This window comes from Amblyomma americanum, chromosome 6, assembly GCF_052857255.1.
Source record: "Amblyomma americanum isolate KBUSLIRL-KWMA chromosome 6, ASM5285725v1, whole genome shotgun sequence".
In the NCBI taxonomy this organism is placed as follows: domain Eukaryota; kingdom Metazoa; phylum Arthropoda; class Arachnida; order Ixodida; family Ixodidae; genus Amblyomma; species Amblyomma americanum.
The window spans coordinates 26698061-26713589 of record NC_135502.1 but is presented as its reverse complement, the minus strand read 5'-3'; positions in this window follow the sequence as shown (position 1 = coordinate 26713589).

Here is a 15529-nt window from a genome sequence, read left to right as displayed (position 1 = left end):
ATCATTTATCGCCGGAATGTGCTCTTCCATTGCACGCATTCAGTATGAAAAGAGGGAAACAAAGTGTCATCATCATCACCATCAGCCTGACAACACCCACTGCAGGGCAAAGGCCTCTCCAATGTCTCTCCAATTAACCGTGTCATTTGACAGCAGCGCCTACCTTATATCTGCACACTTCTTAATCTCATCCGCCCGCCTAACCTTCTGCCGCCCTCTGCTACGCTTGCCTTCTTTTGGAATCCACTTCTTTAAGCAAGGGATACATGTCCGGCAGCATGGCCGGCGCGCCGCTCCGGTCGCCGCTTGCGAACTGACGCCCCACTGCAAGCACGGACACATGGAACGGCGGGAACTGGCGCGCCGCTTCTCTCAAGCTCTGCCCATGGACAGCTGGTGTCAGCTTGCCATCGCACAGCATGCAGTGTCTCGGTGTATTTCACGTCCGCCCAGAAACGACAAAACAGCCCTGCTGCTGTCAGAAAGGCTGCTATATTCGAGCAGCGACAAGGCATGCCTGTGCAAGTAGCGAGCTTTCGGCAAAAGCGCCGCCCGCGGGGTCGTCGGGCAACGAATGGCGCTGAGGCCTGGCTGCCCTGGTCGTCGCTAGGCCTATAGCCTGTTTCGCATCGAAGGCCGCACCGGACGGCTCTTCGGAAGTCGCCTGTGCTATAATAAAAGGTTTACTCTTGACATCGCTTTAGCTGTTCACAGCATTGTCTCATAATAAAATTAAAATATGGTCGATTTCAGCAGCGGAGCCAGCGAGCGCTAGGCGAGTCGCACCGCCACGGCGGGCAGCGGCTGCTGCAAAGCTGCTGTGGCACGAAATTTGCTTGTATCGCAGTCATGGAGGAAGGAAAGCACAAAGACTGCCTGCTATGTTCTAGCAACGGCAGCATGCTCTGCGCGAGAGCGGAGCTTTCGGCAACGACGCCACCCGCGAGCGACGAACTTGTCTGCTACCTGGCTGCCCTGGTCGTCGCTAAGCCTAGCCAGTTTCACATCGATGCCGCCGTTGAGGGCACTTCGGAAATGGCCAGCGCTGTATTATAAAGGCATTACTATCGTCACCGCTTTATTGTGGACCCCGTCTCATAATAAACAAAGATATGCTCGATTTCCGCGCCACCTTCAGCAAAGGAGTAGCAGACGTCAGGCGAACAGCAACAGCAAAGCAGCTATAGAAAGAAATCTGCTTGCATCGCAGTTATCGCTTCCACCAGTCTTGGTATAAACCAAGTACCGCTAAAAATAACTTATTTTTGACATTCCTCTATCCCAGGCCGTGTTATGAACGTGAACAAACAATATTAGCGCATTTTCAGGCTTCGGCTGCTGGCATCCACGCTGGCAGGCCGGCGGCCGGCCCCGAGAAGAGCTTCCCTACGACATCGCGACGTTGGCGCTCTCCGCGCTCGCCTTGGCTGCCGCTGCCCGCCGGACGCGGTGCGCCGCACATATCTCGGCGGTTTGACGCATCCGGCGCGCCCCCGGCTGGCCGGAATGGTGCCACCGGACGCGGCGAGCCGGACCGGATTCAGAGCGCTCGCCGGACATGTGTCTCCGCCTTTGCTGAAGGACCACAGGTTATCTTGCGTTCGCATTACACGCCCTGCCCAAGCCCATTTCTTCCTCTTGATTTCGACTAGGATGTCATTAACACGCGTTTGTTCCCTCACTCACTCTGCCCGCTTCCGTTAACGTTACACATATATTTCTTTCCATGGCTCGCTGCGTTGTCCTTAACTTGGCTGAAGCCTTTTCGTTAGCCTCCACGTGTCTGCCCAGCTGGTGAGTATCGGTAAAATACAGCCGTTGTATACTTTTCTTTTGAGGATTATTGGTAAACTGCCATTCACGATCTGAGAGAACCTGCCATATCCGCTCCATTCGATTCTTATCCTTCTAGTCGATACAAAGTGTATCAAGACTAAAAGAAGGCACAGTGGAAGAGCGTGAACTAAATATATTTCATTTATGACTTAACCTCTCAGCAAACACAAGCAAATGACGTACTCTGAGCAGGGCAAATTTTAGTAAAAAAACGGCAAATAACAGAACATAACTAAAATGTTCAAAACATGAAAACAAACGCCTCAAAAGCATTTAAAGACGTGGTGCACAGATGGAGCCCTATTCAGGCTTTACAGCACCGTATCGTGGGGCTGCCATCTTTGATCACGGGATCACGCCGCCATTGCACGCCTCCTGACTGCTCGGCGCGCGCCTCTTCGCGACGGCTGCTGCGCCCGATGGCTCGGTTCTGACGGGCAGTGTTTCGGCTGTAAAGGACTCGGCAGACGACACTATGGTTTGGCCGAAGCTTCGAAGGACATGTGAGAGCCCTAATTTGATCCCTTGAGGCGTGAAAACGTGATCGGGGTCGCGGAGAGCCGCTCCCCTCTTCGAGCCAAAGGATTTGAATCGCCTGAATACTTGTCTTTGTTTCGCCTGAAAACTTCGCTGGATGTTTTTTATTGTTATTATCAAAAACTGCAAGGTTTAATGCTCGCAGGTCGTTGTCGTGTTGTGTACATCCATGCAGACACCGCTCACATGCATGCACATCGTACGCATTTGTTTAGAACCTGTTAGGGGTGCTTAGGAAACAAAATATTTCCTGCTGGTTTGTTAAACACAGAAAGGCGACAGAAATAAATAGACACAGAAATGCTAGTTGTCATGGTAGCAGTACCATGCATAGAGCAGTCTTCATGAGCTGGCGTGCAACTGTTTCGAAGGATTTCGCGATATTATTGTTAGAACGCGCGCATGGAAACGCGTTAATACTAGAGGAAGTTCACAATTATGTCAGCCTCACATATAAAATTGTGGTACGCTCCACGCTCGATATGCGGATATGGGAATGGTCGAGGTCACGTTGGTGGTAAATAATCAGCTTTACTCTGAGCACTGTCCTGCGGAGCACTTACTGTCTCGCATCCGCGAGGAAGTGACAACGACCTAGCACACCAGCCGTAACAGAAATGCTTTATTACGAATATGGTTCACGAAAACAGCGCTACTTGGAGCGAAGTTCAACAGTAGCACGAGGTCATGTAATACATGGACTGACGATAAACGTTGTCGCGGCTGTGCACCGCATAATCTGCAGTAGCGGTATGTAGGAGCGTAAGTCATCTTTCTTTGCCGTTCCTAATTCGTCCTCATGCGCTCCTGTTACTAATGGCCGCACGCGTTAACTTACGATCAATGGGGTCTCGCTATACGCACGCGGACGCAACTTCACAGCATCTGAAAGCACAAGTGACGGTTTCGGTGGCGGAAGTTTGTTCATGCGGCTATGTTGGGCATTTTCCCTCGCAGATTTTCCAAGATCGAAACCTTTCTTCCTATATTGGCTATCTAGCGCTGGCGAACGTGCTTCTTGCGTTCGCCCGTTCGTAAGGGTGCATGCCGAACGGGCGCGACAGAAGCAGTACGTTCTTTAACAGTTCGGTTCCGTGATAATCGCAGACGATCTCATCCCACACCTTTAACTCTCCGTCGCAATTCCTGCAATCCACAACACAGCACGTATTTCCTTTGCCTTTCCACATATTCATAGAAAGAACACATTCGACGGCCACCCGCGATATTTCCATGCTGAGTCGAGGCGTACACGCTGGCGGCTTACGAGGCCCGTAATGGCGCCGTGTTCCTAGCGCGCCTGTGCGCCATCTGCTCTCAAACTGAAGAACCGCGCGCTGTAAACGGTCTATAGGATGAAGATAACCGGCAGTATAGAGCGCGCATTATGGGTGAAATGCGGCCGAGAAAAACGGCTTCAAACCGATGTCGAAGGGAGCAAGGTACTACATTTGCTGCCACTAGCAGCTGTCCTGCTGGTTAGCCACTAATCTCCATCTACAATCTGCTTCAAGTACTAAGCTGATTTGCATTTTTCTGGCAATGGAATGTTTCCTGATGAGGCGTTATGTGGGCATCAAGTCTTGAGATCTAATGAGGTGCTCGACGGCGAGTAGCGCGCGATGGACGCTTAGTTTTGCACTCACGCATGGAGTGTGAATGGTCTGCGAACGCAGTTTCTCTCTGTGCAAGTGCAGTGCTTCGGGGCATATACCGCGCGGCTACAACCCCGTTTGGTGAGTTAGGCAAGACCGACTTCGGGTGCTCCACTGCTAGCTCACCTCACATATCAAGAGATTACCTCCACACATCCTTGGCCTTACAATGTGCGATGCGCCTCCGCTCGCGAAAGCGCGCACCTCTTCGGCGCTCTGTTTGACCGGTCGAGACATCGCATGAACTTAGCGCGCGACCTTACTCCGGTCCATGTGACGCGCTTCGCGCCCTTTTGGCATAACTTGCACTGTTCGTGTGAAACGCCAGCCGCCCTTCAGCAAGCATCACCCGATGCCGTCACTAAGGCGACAATGTGAAGCTGACTGGATGCATCGGATTGCACTCTTATTGGAATTTATTCAGCGAAACGCCACCATAGCGGAATGGTAGTGATGTAGGAATAACCGAATTAACGAAATCGCTTTGAACACTATGCACATGTGAACTGCATGGGCGCAAGTCTGTTCTCAGCCTGAACAGTTCTCTTGATTCATTTAGCTACGAGCGCAGTGTTCTTCCCTCCGTTTTTTTTTCTTTGTCTCTATTTCTTTGCATTTAACTGATATCCCAAACGCTGCTTCGCATACTATCTGAAAACTGGCTTGACGAGGATCAAATTTGACCTTGAGAAAGCAAAATTAAAATCGTTACGAGTGGCTGCTTTATAAGCCACTTGCATGTAATATTTGCCGTCCTATGAGAACATACTTGGACAGCTTTAGTCGCGCGTGTACTTCCTTCTTCTCTTGAATTTTCGATTGCGTGGAGGCATTACCTTCAAGTGGAATCGAAGCGCTTGTGGTCTGTGCAAGGATTGGTGCTGGCTGAAAGGTGAAGAACTCCAAATGCATCACAAGCGCGCACAAAAGTAGTGACGGTGTTTACTTTTACTGAGACAAAGACGCAACAAAAGGTGGTCCAATTTAGAGCGAACCACTGGTTCCGACACAATGCTTTGTTGTGAAAAATGTGTAACAATTTCAAGCCCACTCTTGTCAGAGGATTGAGTCGATGGAAGATAGTATGCAGCTCAAAAAAAAATTGAAATTCTAATCAAGGGTCTGTTTTTATCGCTGCTTTTGTCATGTGGGTCCAAGTGCCAATTTGACAGCGAATTTAAAGGGAGCGACAACTGACGGTGAGGTGCTATTGAAACGGCTTCTTTCATTCCCTATCCCCCGTGTGAGGTAGCCGAATAGGGTCACATTTCTACCTGCCGAACTCTCCACCTTTCAATAACTAAACTACTTTCTTTTGCTCTCTCCAGCCTCCGGACACTTAGAACGAGGGTTGGCTTATCGAAAAACTGGTTTTAAAGATACTTTAAGGCGTTGCTAACGGAACCGTTTGCGGGATCTGGCATTGTGGGCATCAAGCTCCACATTGCGTAGTAGTAATAATAATAATAATTGTTTTTTGGGGAAAGGAAATGCGCAGTATCTGTCTCATATATCGTTGGACACCTGAACCGCGCCGTAAGGGAAGGTATAAGGGAGGGAGTGAAAGAAGAAAGGGGTGCCGTAGTGGAGGGCTCCGGAATAATTTCGACCACCTGGGGATCTTTAACGTGCACTGACATCGCACAGCACACGGGCGCCTTAGCATTTTTCCTCCATAAAAACGCAGCCGCCGCGGTCGGGTTCGAACCCGGGAACTCCGGATCAGTAGCCGAGCGCCCTAACCACTGAGCCACCGCAGCGGTTAACATTGCGTAGTAATGAATTGAGGTTTTTGAATATCAGCTGTCAGTTGTTTTGAAAATGAAGAAACCTCTAGTTTCGGAAGCCATTATGGGCCAGTTCTGTGAACCAACTCGGAAGACTGCTACCTATACGCCTGCTTCGAGGAGACGACAGCAAATGCTTTGTCCTGAATTATAATTACAGCTGGCAAGTTTACTCTAGTCATCAAGTACTTGGGGAACTCCGCAAGCGTGATTGCGACGGCTGGCATGTTATTGTCTGCTCTCTATTCGCTCGCGTATATACAAGTGAGATACCGCATGAAGCCCTCTGAAGAATACATTACAGCAAAGGTCGACGCTTTTCTTGCGGGAAATGGCGAATTGAAGTTGCGCGCGTAGGATAGGCAGCCATCGTTTACAAGCCGGACGCAGCAACGTGCCGCTGGTGTTCACCAATAAGCGCAACAGCATGCAAGAGACGTCTATCGTCTGGCTCCTCGTCCGTGCAAGCAGGAACTACCGCAATCGCGGGAGAAACCGCGAGCGAAGCTAGATAAGCGGTCGGGTCTGTATAGCGTAAAGCAATACATAGAGCGGACGCAATAGGCGACGCTTGTTGCAACAAACGAGTAGTCAGATCCTTGTGCTTGCTTGTGTGACACGAGTGAAATTTGAAAATAGCGACATGAGCAAAAAGGACTCAGCAAGCACTCAAGAACGTTGCGAATATAATTTTTATGCCGTGCTGCTATTTTTCAGAAAAAGTCCGTGGAAATATATACAGACGAGTGTTCAGAACAAGTATTGAGGGGAACAATCAAGTGTAGGTTAAACACACGCAGAAGAAAGGACATCATGGTTGTCCGCATGGTTGAGGAAGTGGTTCATGACTTATGGGGTTTAACGTCCCCGTGACTCAGGCTATGAGGGACGCCGTAGTGATGGGCTCCGGAAATTTCGACCACCTGGCGTTCTTTAAAGTGGAGTGACATCGCGCAGTACACGGGCCTCTAGAATTTCGCCTCCATCGAAATTCGACCGCCGTGGACGGCATCGAACCCTCGTATTTCGGGTCAGCAGCCGAGCGCCATAACCACCAAGCCAGCGCGGCATGAATGGAAGAGGAAATGAATTGAAAAGAAACGGTGGCGCTGACGAAGCTGGGATTATGGAAAAATAAATTATGGATTAATGAAACATGAGAGAAACCAAAACGAAGTTGCGTTCTGGTATACCAGGAAGCAGCACGGTAATAAAAAATAAAAAAGAGAAGTGATGCCACTGACGGAGGTACCCGAATCGCTCCCAGGCGTTTCCTGTGGTTATAGAAAACATGCATAACTAACCCGTAACCAAGCCAGTTAGGGGCTGTTGTGTTAGATTTACAGAAAATAGGGCAATCTGTTTGGCTGATGTTTTGGTATGACATATAATAGCGAAGCAACTTTGGTACACTTCACTCGCGAGTAACTCAAATCCCTTTAATGTTGCCTAGTTTTTCGAATTATTTTCGCACGGCTAGTGTTTCTTAACTAAAATCGAAACTTGGTCTGAATAATATGGCAGTTCGTAGAAAAATTTCATGCTTCAGTCTTTTCCACAGCACTTTATTTCATAACAAGACACTAAAACATGAATTTTTTTCTTCAGTCCCATCATACGTATCATCACGTGCTGATGATTCAAATAAAGGTGCCATGCCTATTTGTAAAATGAATGTGTTTTATAATTCCTTCTTACCGAAGACCAGCACTGAGTGGAACCAGCTTTCACCCCATATCGTCTGCATTGAAGACACGCCATCCTTCGAGACGCTCATCAACAATTATATTTATTTATTTATTTTTGCCCTCAAAGCCTGGTGCATTGCAGAGGGGAGTGGACGACTGAAATAAATACAAAAGAGAACGCGAAGCAGACAAGTCAATAATCTACATATATAATGCTGCCCCCCCCCCCCCCAACCCCCTCCTCTATAGCGCCTTGCGGGCCCTTATGGTAAATAAATAAATAAATAGTTTAATATTGTCGAACCTGAAAAGTTGTGCCCTTGACAACTTTACAACTTGTGCAAAATGAGGGCAGTTATATCCACCAACAGCGGTGGGCAACCTCATGAGGTCGACCTCAACCTCAAAATGACCTCAACCTCACTTCGTGGTTGGTGGGCAACCTCATGAGGTCGACCTCAACCTCAAAATGACCTCAACCTCACTTCGTGGTTGGTGGGCAACCTCATGAGGTCGACCTCAACCTCAAAATGACCTCAACCTCACTTCGTGGTTGGTGGGCAACCTCATGAGGTCGACCTCAACCTAAAAATGACCTCAACCTCACTTCGTGGTTGGTGGGCAACCTCATGAGGTCGACCTCAACCTCAAAATGACCTCAACCTCACTTCGTGGTTGGTGGGCAACCTCATGAGGTCGACCTCAACCTCAAAATGACCTCAGCCTCACTTCGTGGTTGGTGGGCAACCTCATGAGGTCGAACTCAACCTCAAAATGACCTCAACCTCACTTCGTGGTTGGTGGGCAACCTCATGAGGTCGACCTCAACCTCAAAATGACCTCAACCTCACTTCGTGGTTGGTGGGCAACCTCATGAGGTCGACCTCAACCTCAAAATGACCTCAACCTCACTTCGTGGTTGGTGGGCAACCTCATGAGGTCGACCTCAACCTCAAAATGACCTCAACCTCACTTCGTAAGGTGAGGTTGAGGTGAGGTCGGCGACGACTCGAAATTTTGTGAGTGAGGTCATAAAATCAGACCTCAACCTCACGCGTGAGTTTGAGGTTGAGTGAGGTCGTCATTCAGTGAGATCGAAATTTTGAGGTCGAGACTTTATGCAGTTGCCACGTCTTACTCCGACGAGTGCCGCTTCCGGAGCGGAGTTGCAGCGCAACACCGCAGTGTTCATGCAATGACGCTAGGTGTTCGGTTTCCCCTGTTTGGACAATCGGATGCCACAGTTCCCTCTTAGCTTCCGGTGCTGCGCCGTAATGTCCGTTCAGTCCGAGCCTACCGGAAGACGCACCCCTCTGGTCTTCCCGGAAGGAATATTACTGTCACATCACGCCACTCCCCTTCCCCCTTGCCCCGCTGGCGTAGCACCCAGCTGCCTGCCGTTCGGCTCAAACTCCCGGGAGCGCTCAAAGCACGTAACTCACGTAGGCCCGCGGTAGCTTTGTCTGATGCCGCAAACAAATAAGTTGTCCAACAAGCACGCAATATATTCGTCGCAGCGCGGATGGCCCCAAGAAAGACTGCTTCGTGTTCATGCTCGTTGCCGGCACTGACGTCATGGCTCTTGCCTTGCAGTCGAATAAAGGGGATCATGCTGTACATTACTAGCTGACTGAACAGAATCTGTAGTAGTCAGCACAGGCGAGAGAATGTGATTCAGATGGTTTCTAGCAAGGACACCTGCTGATTTGATTAAAAAAGCACGAAGCCAGAAAAACCTGTACAACACCGTCGAAACTTTTGATCGGTGACTTCCCCTTTCGAATCTCACACTAATTATGTATGTTCCCATTCCGTAATGAAAGCAGATGCAAATATAATTTCACTTTTTTATCCTTCCGAATAACCTCTCTTTGGGTCTCTGGTTCCATGTTGCTTCTCGGAAATTCGCTTGTTATGCCGAAACACCGCAGCACGAGGCGAACACACCACCATAGCGGTGTTGCAGAGGCGAAAAAATGCAAAACTATAATGAATGTATGGTGATGCGGTAGCTGATTCCTTCCCCCCCCCCCCTTTTTTTTTTTTATGAGGATGTGTGAACGGAACTGATTACATGCTCGCGCTGTGCTGCTGAGTGGCAGTTTCAAACCTTCTAATATGACGTTTAATGGGGCACACTGTTGTTCGCTTCTGTTTTTATGTGCCATTTTTGTTTGTATGTTTCTAATCATTCTCTATTTCTTTTTTTCTTTTCTCGTATGGGATCAGTTAGGTTGGCGGCCTGCCTTGCAGACGACCAGGCACTACACGTTATCTTTCCTTTAACTGTTTTGCAGAGACCCATCGTTCACTTTAAACGGCTTCGCAGAATGCTCACGCAGTGCTCGTGGGTAAAAAACGTCCAGGATGCTGGCGTACCATTGATTAGTTCAGTTTTGGAGGAAAACAAGTGATTGACTTAAAGCAGCTTGTCTCAGACTGGTTGACGAAATGGTAACCAGAATTCTGTTGAGACGTATGAGTATTTAGGCAGTTTTTTATTTCCCGGGGGTGGGAGGGGGGGGGGGGGGGGGCTCGGGAAAAGATTTCGCTGCAGGGAAATGTGAGCGGATAGCCACGGTGTTCTTGACAGAGAGAACGGTTCACGCTGCCCACTCTCGGCCAGTTGTTTTGACCCGTGTGATTTTTAATAGTTGGCACAGTGTTCTAAGACGTAATCTAGCCCTTTCTTTCAAAATGCCGCGGGTTCACTGAGTTATCGGAGAATTCCCAGGATTTCGAAACCATTACCATTGCCGCCTGGAGGGAAGTGGCGGAAACGGGGGAGAGTCTTGACCTCCCAGGAACATCAACATCATCATCCTTAATTATTAGCTGCAGGTATTCCTGTTTTCCCGCACAATAATTATGTTTGGTTGTTGTATAATGTACCATCAATAATCAATACTCTGATAACTTTTAATTTGGTAGCATTATATCAGACTTCCACGGGCTCATAAGGATACACTGTTCGCATCATCATCATCGCCATCATCTCTAGAGTCAAAGGCATGTGTCGTTGCATGATCTTTGCAGTATGTCATGCATGAGAACTGGCGCGTTTACCTGCTGGACAATCCGAATGCCATTAATGTGGACGGGGTTGTGGGCACTCTTTGTAATGCGTCATGCGCGCATGTGTAGTAATGTGGGATCTATATGGATCTTGAAATGGGGGTGGAAGAGGGGTGGATGGGTCCTGGTATGTCGAGAAATTACATCGTTGTCACGTGAGTAGATGTGATGTCATATTACAGTATCGTCACGTGACTAGGTTTGATGGCACATTACACCGCTGTCACGTGACCTGGTATGGCGTCACAATCACGTGATGGTATCACTAATAATACTAATTAGTCTTAGCGTTACCTAATTGCATTAGCATTAGTTATGTCACGTCACCATCTTCGTCGCGTGACTCGTCGGCTCGTGACGTCGCATGGTGCCGTTTCTTGCGGACACTTTTTTGCGAATATGACCTTGAAAGTGAGCCATCTAATGCTTTCCCATTAATAAAAGAAGCCGCTCGCTTCTACCCAGACATAAATACAACGTGCCTCTGTTGGTGTACTACAGTCACAGCTTAAGTGTTTTCTAAGGGAACATACACATGACTGAAAAGAGCGTTCTCGCTATGACGGATAGAGCTAGAAAATCGAAATATACTAATATGCGTCTGCATAACCGTCGCATTGGAGAGTACATCGACGACCAGTTTCTTTATATTCGGTAACTATTCTCAAGCCTGAAAAGAGTATGGTGAATACCTCCCCCTCCTCCAAATTTCTGGTAGATGGTGTAGAAGGGCTGTGTTTGTAAATTGGTGGTTCGTGCGTGAATGAGCGAGAGGCTTCCAATACGAACAAGTATACACGAAGCAGGTTGCCAAATATTGACACATATTAAGTACTCACCGACGTACTGGTGGTAACGCGTATTTGATACCCCTGCCCGCAGGCCATACACTCTCTGAGGGTTCATCCCAGATTATAAGCTTCTCCTATTGCGTGCACATCAATAGTGTCTGTACACGCCTTATTAAATAATACCATAATCATTTTGGCTTTCCTGTCTCACAGGATTCTGAGAATTGTTTTTAACTGAAAAACATTTTAATCGCTTTTTGTTTTGTTTCTCGTTTGTGTTCTGAGGTTGAGCAGCCGACCTCAACCTCACAATGTGAGGTTGAGGTGAGGTTGAGTGAGGTCACCAGTGGCCTCAGTAAAAGTGAGGTGAGGGCGTCTAAGGAGACCTCAACCTCAGCTGATGAAGTTGAGGTTGATTGAGGTCGGCAAATTATTTTTGAGTTTGAGGTGAGGTCCAGATTTTTTAGGCCAAATGCCCACCTCTGTCCACCAATAAAAGTTTTTTTTTATTTTTTGATGGTTTAACCGTCGCTTTAGGTTCGTTACAAGGAGGGAATACAACATAACACTTTCAGTCCTGACACTTACAAGCCAGCGATGCATAATCAAATAATTAGCTTTGTATTGCGTTTTTCCATATTTTCAGTTGTTTAAGTTAGCTGTAAACTTAAAATATTCCCCGGCTTATTACGTTTCTTCTAAACTGTCTGCTACGTCACACATAAGTTAATGTACAATTTGTGTGTTGTTCGTTGGTATTTTTTTCTATTCAGTGGCCACGGACCGTTGCCATAGCTAACGTGGTATTTTCTGCTTGTTGATGTCACATGCCATGAAAATATAAAGGGTGGATAGCAAGACGAAGAAAGCAAAGTATGTATTTCTTCGCTGCCCTCGTCTTGTGTTGCGCTATGTTTTTTCACGTTACCATGCATGGTTCCCCCCCCCCCCCCCCCCCCCCGATGGACTTCTTCTTTATTCCATTTCTCTTTCGCTGTTTTTAAAGCCCTCCTCGCATGCTAGTTAGCCAATCGAGCGTTATGCATTTTCTTTCTTCTATTTCTCCTCCTTGTAACTCAATCGAATGGAGGAATACGGCATGTGCTAGTCTAAGCCCCGTGAGTTAAGTCGCGTACCGCAGGAGTAAATCTTGAAAGACGCCTTCGGTGGTCGGCAGCGCTCGCATTTTATTGCGCGGACAGTCAATAGCGCTCGATCACTCTGAGGATGAGGTAACCCTACGGCGGCGCAGTGTTTCCCACGTTCTGACGTCATCTGGGTGTCTCGAAGGAGCTCTTTTCTCTTTTTATTGCTTGAGTCCTTCTGAAAATGTGTTCTTACTTTTATATGCACTAGCAACAGGCGCCTGATTATTTTTTTTTTTTCGATAAGTTAAGCGAGGATTCATTGTAAGGTTATTCCGACGGGGCTCAAGATATGCAGCCATGGCAGGGCACACTAAAGACAATCTTCATCTGTTTCTCAAAAATTATACCAACGGTCTGGAATTGCCTGCACCCAAGCTGAACAGGCTCTGTCGGAGTTATCTGTATTCGCAGAAAAGTTTCTATTTTGTACCACAGCCCGAGACATTTCACTTGTTGTAACGGCCGTACACTATACAGGGCTCCTATTTTTCAACACCGAAGGTGTTTTAAGGATAACGCGTTCCAAAAAAAAAAATGTTGGCGGTTTATAGCATTGATCGGCAATAAAGAAAAAAAAAGACCGGTGGTCGGCTGCGGCGACAGCATAGTGCTCTCGTGCCAGCGAAGCTGATCTGTTCGCAGCGCCGCTGGTTCGAAACCCACTCTTGGCAATATTTATTTTACTTCTCCAGGTTGGCCAAGGTCATCCTCACTCAAAGTCTCGATTATTTCTCGCCATTTCCCGCATCACGTCACTAACTCACTAACTTCAGAGACTTCACCACGCAAAGACATTTTCCAGATGAGGGCGCCAATGGCGCTTTCGCACTAGAAAAATTAAGGAATGGATTGTGTCTGTTGTTATCGCTGTCAAACACCAATCCGCTTATGCATTTCAATTTGGCGAACATTCTGGAAGCAGCGCACACTCACATGACGCGATCCCATCTCTTATGTTCGATTTGCTGTCTGCATTATCTTCAGACTTTGCAAGCTTGTTCTCTCAGCACGACCCGCCGCGGTGGCTCAGTGGTTAGCGCGCTCGGCTACTGATCCGGAGTTCCCGGGTTCGAACCCGACCGCGTCGGCTGCGTTTTTATGGAGGCAAAACGCTAAGCCGCCCGTGTGCTGTACGGTGTCAGTGCACGTTAAAGATCCCCAGGTGGTCGAAATTATTCCGCAGCCCTCCACTACGGCACCTCTTTCTTCCTTTCTTCTTTCACTCCCTCCTTTATCCCTTCCCTTACGGCGTGGTTCAGGTGTCCAACGATATATGAGACAGATACTGCGCCATTTGATTTCCCCAAAAACCAATTATTATTATTATTTCTCAGCGCATAAATGTCGGCGCAGTCAAATACACGCGCCAAAGAAACGTGCGAATTCTTCCAAGTACCCATTGTCTCTTGAGCTCGGCTGTAATCGTCTTTGAGCCGCCGCGGTCTATCGAGGACATCTCGACAGTTTGAGCGTCTCCGACTCCCGGACTCGAGGCCAGCACTCGAGGCCGCCAGGCCAAAGGTTACGAGTGTCCTACGGCACCTATTCGCCGCGTATACTTAGTCACTGACGCATCGGCTGAACCAAGGTGTAGCCTCAAGAGGCATTCATGCTTTGGGCCAGTGAAGAGCCAGGATTTCAGCCAAGTTTAGAGTCGCTCAAAGATAAATGCGGTCTCTACAATTTCTTCTTCCAGGTGGTTATGAATGTAAACCACGCCCACTGTACTTCTCATCGGCCATGACGACGCAATGGGCTCGACGAGAGAGGGGCGCAAATCCTTGGAGGAAAAACGAAAGTGAGCTGTAAATGAAAACAAGAAGTTAGCAACACTGCGACTCTTTACGCGGAATGAAAGTGGGCATGGAACGTGCGAAACGCATTCCAACATTCTTCTCAATTCCTGAACCGGACCCGCAGAAGAAAGGAGGCCCTATGGAGGTAGGGGGTCTAGGAGGGGCAGCCGCAGATCACGAAGCGCATTCTCCGAACAACGGCCGTCAACGCTGAATCACACTCCCGGTGTGCGGGGGTCGGCGCACCTAGCGGCGAAACAAACAATGTCTGGAGGCTCAAGACGTCGCGGCTAATACCGGAGGCGGTGCTTGCAGAGACCGGCCAATGGCAAGTAGGAATTACCAGTGACGAAAGAGGGGTCCGTTTCGTAGCTCCTCCCATTCACCTTGCCGTTGTTGAAGGCTAATAGTTTTGCGGGGAGATTTAGCAGGTACATTGGATCAGTATTCTTTCTCGACTATTCAAAGGAACCTCTCAACTTAGAGTGGATTTCAAACAAGGTATTGCAATTTGCATGCATTTCAACTATACAAACATGAGCGTTACGTCCATACGAGAAAAGTGAGCTCCTTTTCCAAATCAAACTGTTGAATATCAACCGCCCTGCTGCTGGACTGAACCCTGGACTGACATCAGCTCCGTGGTGCAATCCCAGGGCGGTAACCACGGATTCACGCCCGAAAAAATTGCTGAAAACTTTTCGGCTGTGTATCAGTGCATAAGCGTGGATGAGTTGCTTTGCACCCATCGGCACAGAAACTACTTAAAGAAGACATTAAGACCGGACAGAACACATCAACTCGTAAGCAAGATTTACCGCTTTCGTGCGCGCGGCCCTCCGGGGTCTGCGCAAGAGTGCGGCGATGCAGGAGCTCCTCGTCCCAACCCTGTCTTTACCTGCTTTTCTCATTCACTTCCCTCCACGTGCACACCTCCACTGTGTTTAGTCCGCCTTTCCTTTTTGTTCCCGCAACTCTGTTTTTTCCCCTTGACCAATAGCCGATGATCATGTGGTCCACTCCCACGCGAGCTCTGAGCTCTAAACCACAAAGGGTGCCCATTCGCTACGGCTCGCAGCGATCGGACGTTAACAACTGGCCACAACAAAGAAAGCGAGTGGCAGCAACAACGCGTCATCGGGAGCGACGCGTCAGCCAGCTAGACGAAAAAGCAACGGGGTCCAGACGCGCGCAGACGGATCCTCCCACACCCTTT